The 9,756-nt window shown below is 44.1% G+C and overlaps 1 protein-coding gene across 5 annotated transcripts in view; it reads left to right on the top strand.

The window, feature by feature from the left end:
* Positions 1 to 3,160: 3,160 nt before the first annotated feature.
* The window catches only part of LOC308463499 (ankyrin repeat and fibronectin type-III domain-containing protein 1-like), a 366,925-nt gene continuing 360,329 nt past the window's right edge, over positions 3,161 to 9,756 (top strand). For 4 of the 5 annotated variants that reach the window (XM_080981924.1, XM_080981921.1, XM_080981923.1 and 1 more), the window contains exon 1: positions 3,162 to 3,310. The gene's annotated coding sequence lies outside the window, so the exon portion shown is untranslated. Of the gene's footprint in view, positions 3,311 to 9,756 lie in introns of all 5 variants that reach the window. The other variant, XM_080981922.1, reaches the window with a different exon arrangement.

The following is a 9,756-nucleotide window of genomic DNA, read 5'->3' as shown; positions in this document are numbered from 1 at the left end:
AAGGACAGCATTTGCATTGTCAATCGCTCTTAATGGCCCAGTACTCTGATCCCTTTGTTCCTTAATGGCCCCTCTATTAGCCATCTCTTGAACAGGAAAACCCGGTATAGCCTGTATTTCTACACTGCACCTGGCATCTTCCTTTAATACTCCAAATATTAGCCAAATTATAATATTTACTCAATTTAAGAATTTAGGGGGATCTGCCCCCTCCAACTCATAACAATTATTTACTGGATAAGCTGAAAAAAGGGGGTAACTTGAGGAGAAATAAAATACAGTTGTACCTTGGTTTTCGAACAGCTTAGTTCTCAAATGTTTTGGCTCCCAAAGGCCGCAAACCCGAAAGTGGCTGTTGCGGTTTGCAAACTATTTTTGGAAGCCGAAAATCTGAAGGGGTTTCCGGGGCTTCCGATTGGCTGAAGGAGCTTCCTGCAGCTAATCAGAAGCCACGCTTTGGTTTTCGAATGTTTTGGAAGTCGAACGGAAGTCGTCTGAGGTCAGGAGAAAACTCATTCAGAACTACTTTTTCTCTCAGCTGTCAAATCTCAGTGGTCTTCCTCACTCCCATTTATTAGAACTGCCAACCATTCAGAGTCTCTCAGTTCCTTAAATCACACGCTGAATGTTCTATGCCAGGGAGGTCGAGCCCACAAGGCTCTGGGCAACATTAAAAAAAACCCGCTTAAAGCCTTAAAAATCAAAGTCTGATTATTGGTAACATGTAGTTAATTATTTACATAAATGTTTATTAGCAATATTGGTTTTGCTGCATACATACATGTTTGTTTACAGAAAAATACCAATTAAATATTAATATTAAATATTTGCAAACACTTTAATTTACAAAATGGGAGAATCGTATATTAAATATATGGACGTTGAATGCTAGTTTTTCTTTCATCTTACTGCTATTATGAGGATATCAGCATTCCCAACAGTATCAAGCCTGTGTGTTAACATTTGTCTTATTAGATACATGATATTTTCAATATTTGTAGAGCACTGAAAATGGGAGTTATTTAAGGTAGTTTAATATTTAATATTTAAACTACCACCAACACCACTTTACCCATCTTTTGCAAATATTGTATATCCTCTTTTGCTGTTGAAACATAAAAAGTTAGCTGCTAAGAAGCCAGGAATAATAAAATGGGCATTTTTTTATTTGGTTATATTCACTCCTGTATCATGGTCCTTATTGGGATATTATTTCTTATGCTGTTCTTAAGTATCATGGCTAACAGGGTAAGAATTCAGTGTGCAGCTTCAGTCTACCATCACAGGCCCATTGCATAGTAAGGTTACATTTAATGACATAAGTGGAATCTATGGTAACTCTGTGGGCTGCTTATGGTTGCATTAAGAACTGTATTCATTGTACTCCCTCTTCAGTCCAAGTTTATTTTGTACCTTATTATTATTATGATTACTTTTGCTGAAGGGCTCTTCACATGCAAAGTTACACCCATTTAAAGAAAGGTGTTTTTTCATCAATTAAGTCAAACTGGAACAACAGGCCACGCAGAAACTCTTTGGGCTTGATCTTGCAAAGACTTATGATTTGCTAATGCATTATGCAAGAGATATGCAGTAGGATGAAGAGCGTGGTTAATAGATCAGGTGAAGCAAAGGTAACAAGCAGCCTCTCTACCTGATCTGCTGAATTTTGCTCCTCCCCCTCAGGCTTGCATAAGAAGCAAAGTTAAGAGCTGCTGCAAGAGGATTGGATTAAAACTCAAAATGACCTAGACAATTACAAATTGATTACATATTAGAAAAGACTAAATGTAGTCTCTTAAAATATGAGAAAAGTGACTCTGCAGTGCTGTTGCCCTAAAGGGGGGATAGGCAGGGGAGAAGACAAATCTGTTTCTCATGTATTCATAGGTCAATGCAATCCAATGGGAAAATACATAATGAACACATGTTATTGAATGTGCTACCAGTTAATTCAGATAGCTACTACCCACAATTTTCAATCAAGTATAATTCCATGGTTGCTTCTTAAGCCCATTTAGCTGGAAACACGTAAGTTCCATTGGCCTCAGACTAATGTCTGAATTGGATATGAAGAATCTGGTGACCACTGGATGATGTTAGACTCCACTGAATATGCTATCTGGAACTGATGGGACTTGGTCAGGGATGAAGGGAGCTGTAGTCTGGACATCTGGACATCCTCATTTCTGCTCTGAATAAACATGGTTAGAATAAGAATGAAAAGGACCAACAAACACCAGTTATCTTATGATGGCAACTGCCCATCATAAACTTATATTTGTATCTTAATACATCACACAGAAGTAGCCATTCCAGATGTTACTGGACTCTAAATCTCACAAGAAGCCAGCACAGCTAATGGCCAGGGAAGATGGGAGCTAGAGTTCAGCAAGATCTAGAGGGGTGTGTGCTGGATATCCCTTGCTTCATAGGCTCCTTTGGGAGAAAGGTTGGGATATAAATTAAAATAGTAACAATGAATTTAGCTGAATTAGTCCACTGTTCAGATTTTGGGCACTCACCTCATTTTAACCAAAGGCCACCTCTTTCCAAATGAGTGCCTTTAATCAGCTGAGACAAGAACTTCACTTGAGGTCTCACCATCCTTCCTGCATGCGCACTTCGCAGTGCAGTATTTAATATGCCCAAGAGCATCCCTTTGAATCTTGCCTTCCCGCCTTGGCCCTGTTGTTATTGCAATCCTATTTCTGCCTTCCCAGAAGCCAGGGCTCCACGGAGTTCAGGGGGAGCTTACACCCAACCGCAGCAAAGGCAGCTTTTAAGACTGCAGCCCCGCCTTATTAATAACAATTAAGCACAGCTGCTCCGCTGTTCCCCCACCCCGCGCCATATACACAGCCGCAGTTTTTGCGCTCCCCCCCCCAAAGGGAGCTCAGCTGAGCTTTCTTCTCCTATGCGTAGAACGGCAGCCTCAAATCCCCCCCCAGCTCCGCGCATGCTTACTTGGAAGCCCACCTCGCGCTCACTCGCGGGGTGTTTCTGCTTCTTCCAAATTAGGACGGCAGCCGCGGCAGCTTTTCCTCAGAAGAGTTTCCCGCCCAAACCGCCCCCTGCCTCGCGCTGGGCGGGCCTGAGGGCGGGCCGAGGAGCGAGGGGGGCCGGGCCGCGCGCGCCTCTTTCCCTTCCCCTCGTTTTCTCCTCATGCCCGCAAAGCTGTTGTTGCCGCCGCCGCCAACACGGCTGGAGCGGGCGGGATGGAGAAAGGAGGCGGTGGGTGTCGCCCCCCGTGAATTCTTCCTCAGTCGGTAGGAGATGCAGCAGGAGGAGGAGTCTGTGGTGCCAACGGGTATGTTGCCGTCCCTTCAGTCTGCACGTCCCCAGACCCGCCTGAGGGAAAGCGAGAATAGGCTTTGCCGCTTCCATGAACGCTCATCCCGGCGGGAGGGATGGTGCTACTGTCCCCTCCGCCTTTTTTGCCTTTTAAAATCGGTTCTAAATTCAGCTTTCCTGAAACTTGTCTCTCCCCCCACCCCTCTCTTGGCTGGCCGGTGATTACCAAGGGTATAATATGAGATCCGTATCATCAGCCGCGAGGGAAAAGCGCTCTGTACATGGTCAGAGGCGTCTTTGGTCTCTCGCTCAAGGCAGAATATACTAATTCCTCTTGGTTGAAAGCAGAAGGTATGAGCTTGGAGGTAGAGATGGAGTTTGCTGGAGTTTGCGTTTTTCGTGATTCAAGAGGAGGTCCCTGGTTCCTTTGTGGTGGAAAGCGTTCTGGGCATGTTCAGAGGCACTGTCCTCTTCCAGTACTTTTTGCGCGTTTCGGCAGACCTGTTAACGCAAAATAAATTATGGGGCAGAGCCTTGGGGTGGGGAAGCTTTTAAAGCCCAAGGCTTTTTGGGGGGGGGGGGCACATGCCAGTGGTTGGCAAGCCTCGAGGGAAATGTGAGCTGAGCAAAGAATGTGAATTTTTACCTCGGTACAGCAGGCCAGCTTGCTACGCATGCTTGAACACTTCTGTTTATCCTCCATCCATGGAAGCAAGAGGCGTTATCGAGAGTTCAAGAGCCAGTGCGGTGTAGTGGTTAGAGTGTTGTACTGGGGAGACCAGGGTTCAGATCTCCACACAGCCATGAAGCTCACTGGGTGACCCTGGGACAGTCACCGACTCTCAGCCCTAACCTACCTCGCAAGGTTGTTGTTAGGATTAAATAGGGAGGAGAACTGTGTGTATAACCTTGAGCTCCTTGGAGGAAAGTTGGAACAGAAATGTAAAAGTAAGTAAATAAAATGCTCCATCCAGGCTGAAAGAAAAAGGTGGAAAGCAGGGCCAGGGGAAGAGCCTTGGAGGGCCACATTCTGCCTGTGGGCCTGAAAGTCTCCACTCCTCATTTAAGTTTTGTCAGTAGGTGAGTTAAAAGCAGAGTGTCTTAATGGTGTAGCAGCTGAATTCATTGAGGTGGCAGTGTGAGGGCAATATGTTCACGGGTTGGAACCTGGTGACTATGGCCTAAGTGGCACAATCCTGCTTTTCTGAGCCTATATGTGGAGGAGAGAGATGGAGAATGTCACAAAGTCATTATTCCCCAGCCCACATTTGACTATTAGCATCTTTGGCAGGGTGCCCAGCAGGGCATCATATCTCATGGAGTCTCCACTAGATGTGCACTTGATGTACCGGTATTTTGCTTGCCAGATCACCCCCGTCCCCAACCCTTTAGCCAGATTTCTGTTAGGTCCCTGGGGCATTAACAGCAGTCAAACATGTTGGACTTCCATGGTCTCTGTTCCACTCTCTTCCCTCACCCTGCTTGCTGTTTTCCCAAAGCCATGCCATGTCCCTCTGTGCTTCTAGTCATTGCCCAGCTGTTGAAATCTAACAAAGGCTTAAAAAAACTTTTCATTTTTTCCCCTCCCACAGAAGATATCTGTCCTCCTCACCCAGCATTTGGGGGGGGGGGAGTGGGGGGAGGAGGAGAGATCTTACCAATTGGAAATCATGTAGCTGCAAGGCTAAAATCCAGGACTCTGAAAAAGCAAGTACTGTACTATTATAGATGCCCCATATTGTTTATTTCAATAGCTTGTGTCTCATTCCAAAGCATTCCAGTTGATGTAGATTTCACAGCTCAGGAGTGTACCTTATTTTTTGTTTTATTTTTTGCAGTTTTGATCCCTGGGCATTTTTTAAGTGGTTGAAGATATTAAGCCAATTTTCTTCTCTTTCCCAGCAAGCCTGGTTATCCCCTCTGCCTGCTTCATGCTGCTTGCGTGTGCCTTGGCTCTTGCTATTTGGCACTAAGTACATGCATTTCCTTTCTGTGTAAATTCTTTTACTTTCATGGTGTGTGCGATTTGGTTTACTTTGCAGAAGCTTTGGAGAGAAGCAGAGAAATACTTGTTTTGATCCCTTGGAAACCTCTCTCCTTCCGCAGCCATAGCATTTTACATGTTTCTTTTTAGCAAATATGTATTTTTAGTTTGGTGGGCTGTTGATAGCCACTTTTATCTCATTTCTCTCCACACCAATGTACGCCCCCAAACCCTGAAAGTGTGAAGTTTTTCTCCCTCTCCCCTCTCCATTTCCCCAGCAATTAGGTCTGTGTTGTTGGAATGCTCCTTTGGGCTCCTGTAAGAAGGCAGGCTTCCTGCTTTCTTGTCCAAATATTCAGTGGGGAACATCTCGTCCGGAGCTCATGGAACAAGTGAGCAAAGCTTGCTGGTTTAATAAGGAACAGGGAAAAAGAGAAAGAGATGACCAGAATTATATGAACCTTTTAAAAAATCAAAGCAGAAATTGAGTACATGCACGTACTTGGAAGCAAGAGCTAGAAAGGGCTAGAAGAGCAGGCATCTCCAAACACCCCTATTGTACCTAAAATGGAATGTAGATTCCCTGGTTCTGCACCCAGAAGCTGATTTCAGCAGGTACTGTGCCTCTGATCACTTTGATGTTCTTGTGCCTCTTCAATAGTTATGTTGTTTTTTCAGATATTTGCTGGTTTTCAAAGAGAGATTTTCCTGTTATGTTTGAAGTAGCTAATTGGGTAGCAAAACACTGATGAAACGGGATGACTTAATGCTCTTGTAATGCTTTTTTGCTGCTCTGCTTCTTCTGTACTAACAGAATCTGCTTATTTGAACAGTCAAGAGCCATAGTGTGTTATGTATATGAATTGACATATACTGTCCTGGGAATTTCATTCCTTAGATAGCATCATTATTTTAAGTTCCCATTAAGGAAGGTTTAATTATCCATTTATAAAATAGGCTTTGCACTGAAATTATTTAGCTTGAATAGAAACAGGTTCACTAGTAATCACAGTATATATTTTAGACTAATAGATTCTTTTTTAATCCATGAGGTGATTCTTCTCACCCTTTTTTTTTTAATCTCTCTTGAAAATATTAGGCCTTCTAAAGAGAAGCTTCAGTAATAAATGTTTGTATTCAACAGCTTATTCCTGATTATGCACACTTTTCACTCGAGTGGAATGGACCATTTTGGATGTGTCTTCTCCAGGCTGAAGTGACATCCTGCCTGAATTTGTCAGTGTGCTCTCATATTTTAGGCATGCGTAGCTCTTCACACCTTTCAAGTGTTGCTGGTCTACAACACCCATTATCCCTGACTATTGGTTATGCTGGTTGGGTCTGATGGGAGTTGGAGTCCTACAACATCTGGAGAGCCTCAGGTTTCTCACTTTTGGTTTAGCGTGACATGCAAACATACCCACTGTCTTTGGGTTACTGAGCAGCCCTATGGTATCCAGCAGCATAATTATTTGTGCCATCAAAGTTAAAACATGTTTTGGTACTTTGCAGTCAGGTAGAGTTGCCTCATCAGGGACGCGGGTGGCGCTGTGGGTTAAACCATAGAGCCTAGGACTTGCCGATCAAAAGGTCGGCGGTTCGAATCCTCATGATGGGGTGAGCTCCCATTGCTTGGTCCCTGCTCCTGCCAACCTAGCAGTTCGAAAGCACGTCAAAGTGCAATTAGATAAATAGGTACCGCTCTGGCGGGAAGGTAAACGGCGTTTCTGTGCACTGCTCTGGTTCGCCAGAAGCGGCTTAGTCATGCTGGCCACATGACCCGGAAGCTGTACACCGGCTCCCTTGGCCAATAAAGCGAGATGAGCGCCGCAACCCCAGAGTCGTCCACGACTGGACCTAATGGTCAGGGGCCCCTTTACCTTAGAGTTGCCTCTGTGCCTTCCTAATTAGAAAACACCCATTTACTATTAATAGTGCTTGACAGATATTTTGCCTCTATGACTTGTAGGCCAAAATGGCTATATCAGGGGTAACCATCATGGTGTCCTTCAGATGTTGTTGGGCTAAACAACTCCCATTAGCCCTGGCCAGCAGGTACAGTGGTCAAGTATGATGGAAACTATATCCCCACATCTTCTGGAGTACACCACAGTGGCTAACCTTGGCATATAGGTTGGCTTGCAAGGCTGTGCATCTCAAACAGCTTCTTGAAAGATGAGCTCCTTTTGTAACAGGACTGTGTTCCATGACAGTGGGAACAGGGATCAGCCCATGATGTAGGGGCCTAGGGTTAAGTTCAGTAATGTTGTTAGAGTACTAAGTTTGTGGTGCGAAACATCCAAAGCTGCAGTTCCAGACAAACATACCTGGAAGCTAGCCCCACTGATGTCAATGGCACTTTCTTCTGAGTACATAGGATTACACTATTAATCTAGGATTGTATTTTCCCCCCATCTACCTGGGAAAATACTGATGTTAAGTGCTTACTAGAGGTATGCATGCAGTCAACTGTCAAGCTGGCTATTTCAAAATGAAGTGCAGTTTCTCAACTCTGCAGCCAGCTGCATAGCTAGCCGCTCGGGTGCCAGGGCAGGGTGCGCCACGGAGCCTACAATGAGTCTGTCCGCCACATCCCCCTCAGCTGTAGGGTGGCTGAGGGGGAGGCATCAGGCAGACACAAGCTCCATGTTGCCATTTTGGGCAGCGCAGAGCCGGCAGGTGCCCAAGCCACTGCGTCACTCCCAGGAGAGATGTGTGGCTCGGGCGTGCTGCGGGCCCTACAGTAAGTGCCACCCTCTGATGTGTGGCGACCAGTGTACCCTGCCCCCTAGCTATGCCTCTATTTGCAGCTCCAGGTCAAATGCAGTTCTCCTTTCTGTCTTCTCAGGACACTTCAGAGGACTGAAGAAGAGGCCAGATGGAGGAGTTAATCTCCCAAACCCTACTGGTTCCCACTAGCTTGCTGCCTTCTTATCTCCTGTTTTCATAGACCCAGTTTCTACCCTCCATTCCTAGACCCTTCTGTATCTCTTCTGAATCAGAGTACCTCAGATGAATGAACCATAGCTGAGTAAGAGAGCACATGCTTTGCATGCAGAAGGCCTTAGCTTCAGCTCTGGCATCTCCTGCCTGAAACCCTGGAGAGATGCTTTCAGTCAGTATATGCATCATAAAGTCAAATAAACCAATGGTCTGACTTAGTGTAAAGCAGCTTCCTACATTCCTAATGGTATCCACAGATGCTTCTACTCTTTACCACTCTGACATTAGGGCACCTCATTCAATCACACCAAAAAACTCATCACTTTTACAATGTAGTTTACATAGAATTTCATTGTGTCTCAAAAAAACTGGTTGAATCTTGTCAAGTACTTCTCACCTCTCACCTTTGTGTCTGTCAATTCACCTGCTGCTTTGAGACCAATTAAAGCTGTCACTTCAGGTGATATACATGTAATGGTTTGGGGAAATAATAGTTTATGACTTGAAATTGACTTTATAAGGTTGGGCCATATAATCTGTGCCCCCCCCCAATAGTTTCAGGCTGCAACTGCCATGATCCTTGATCACTGATCATGTTGGCTGGGGCTGATGGGAGTTCCAACAACAGTTGGAGGGTCACAGGTTCCCTTATTTCTCTTAAAATATTACACCGTAGTAGTCATTAATGTGAAAATACTGAGAGAGGGTTAATTTTTGTTTTTAATGACTTTCTCAGCATTTATGCAATTTCTGGGTGAAGAGATAAGAATGTAAACATTATTAAGAACTAGTGTGGTTAAGTGATTAGACTGTCTGGTCCAGGGTTCAAATCACCACTCAACCATGAAGCTCACTGGGTGACCTTGGGCCAGTCACTGCCTCTCAGTCTAATCAACATTGCAGGTTGTTGGGATTAAACTGAGAAAGGGAGTAAGTAATTTTTAAAAAAACCAAAACAATTTGATACATACACGTGGCTGATAAATGTACTGCACCTACTTATTAAAAGGGAATCTGTGTAAAATATATTGGGGTTGTATTCCACTAACATATGGAGAATAGATCCATTGAAAGTAAGTTAGTTTGCCATTTCAATGGGTTTTCTGTGGGTAAAAGTTAGTGTAATATAGTACAGTACAACTTTCTACATAAAATCTGGCCATAGCATCTAAATAAGGCTTCTGCTGCAAGGCTTATGTCAAGAGTGTTCTTGAAAAGTTTTATATAATTCTGCCTAGCTAGAGTTACTATGATATGACACTTTTCATTGCTTCTGCAAAGAGCAAAGAAAACATGGCCTTTCTCTTAGTCATCAAATGTCAGCTAGACATTTGCCAGAATCAGGAAACCTGAATTCTAGATGCCTCTGGCCACTAGAAAGATTTTTTTTGTTCGTTATGGATAATATGCCAGGATAAATTTTTCAGAGATGAGAAATTTAGATGAGGATAATTAGTTTGTGGTAGTAAATGAAACTTGTATGGAAGAAAAAATGATGTAGCTCCCAGTTAAGGTACCAATGGGTTTTTCTGAAT

The sequence above is a fragment of the Podarcis pityusensis genome, assembly GCF_964106645.2.
Source record: "Podarcis pityusensis genome assembly, chromosome: 14".
Taxonomy (NCBI): Eukaryota; Metazoa; Chordata; class Lepidosauria; order Squamata; family Lacertidae; genus Podarcis; species Podarcis pityusensis.
Note: the sequence above shows the minus strand (reverse complement) of the source record. Positions and strands in the feature narration are given on the sequence as shown.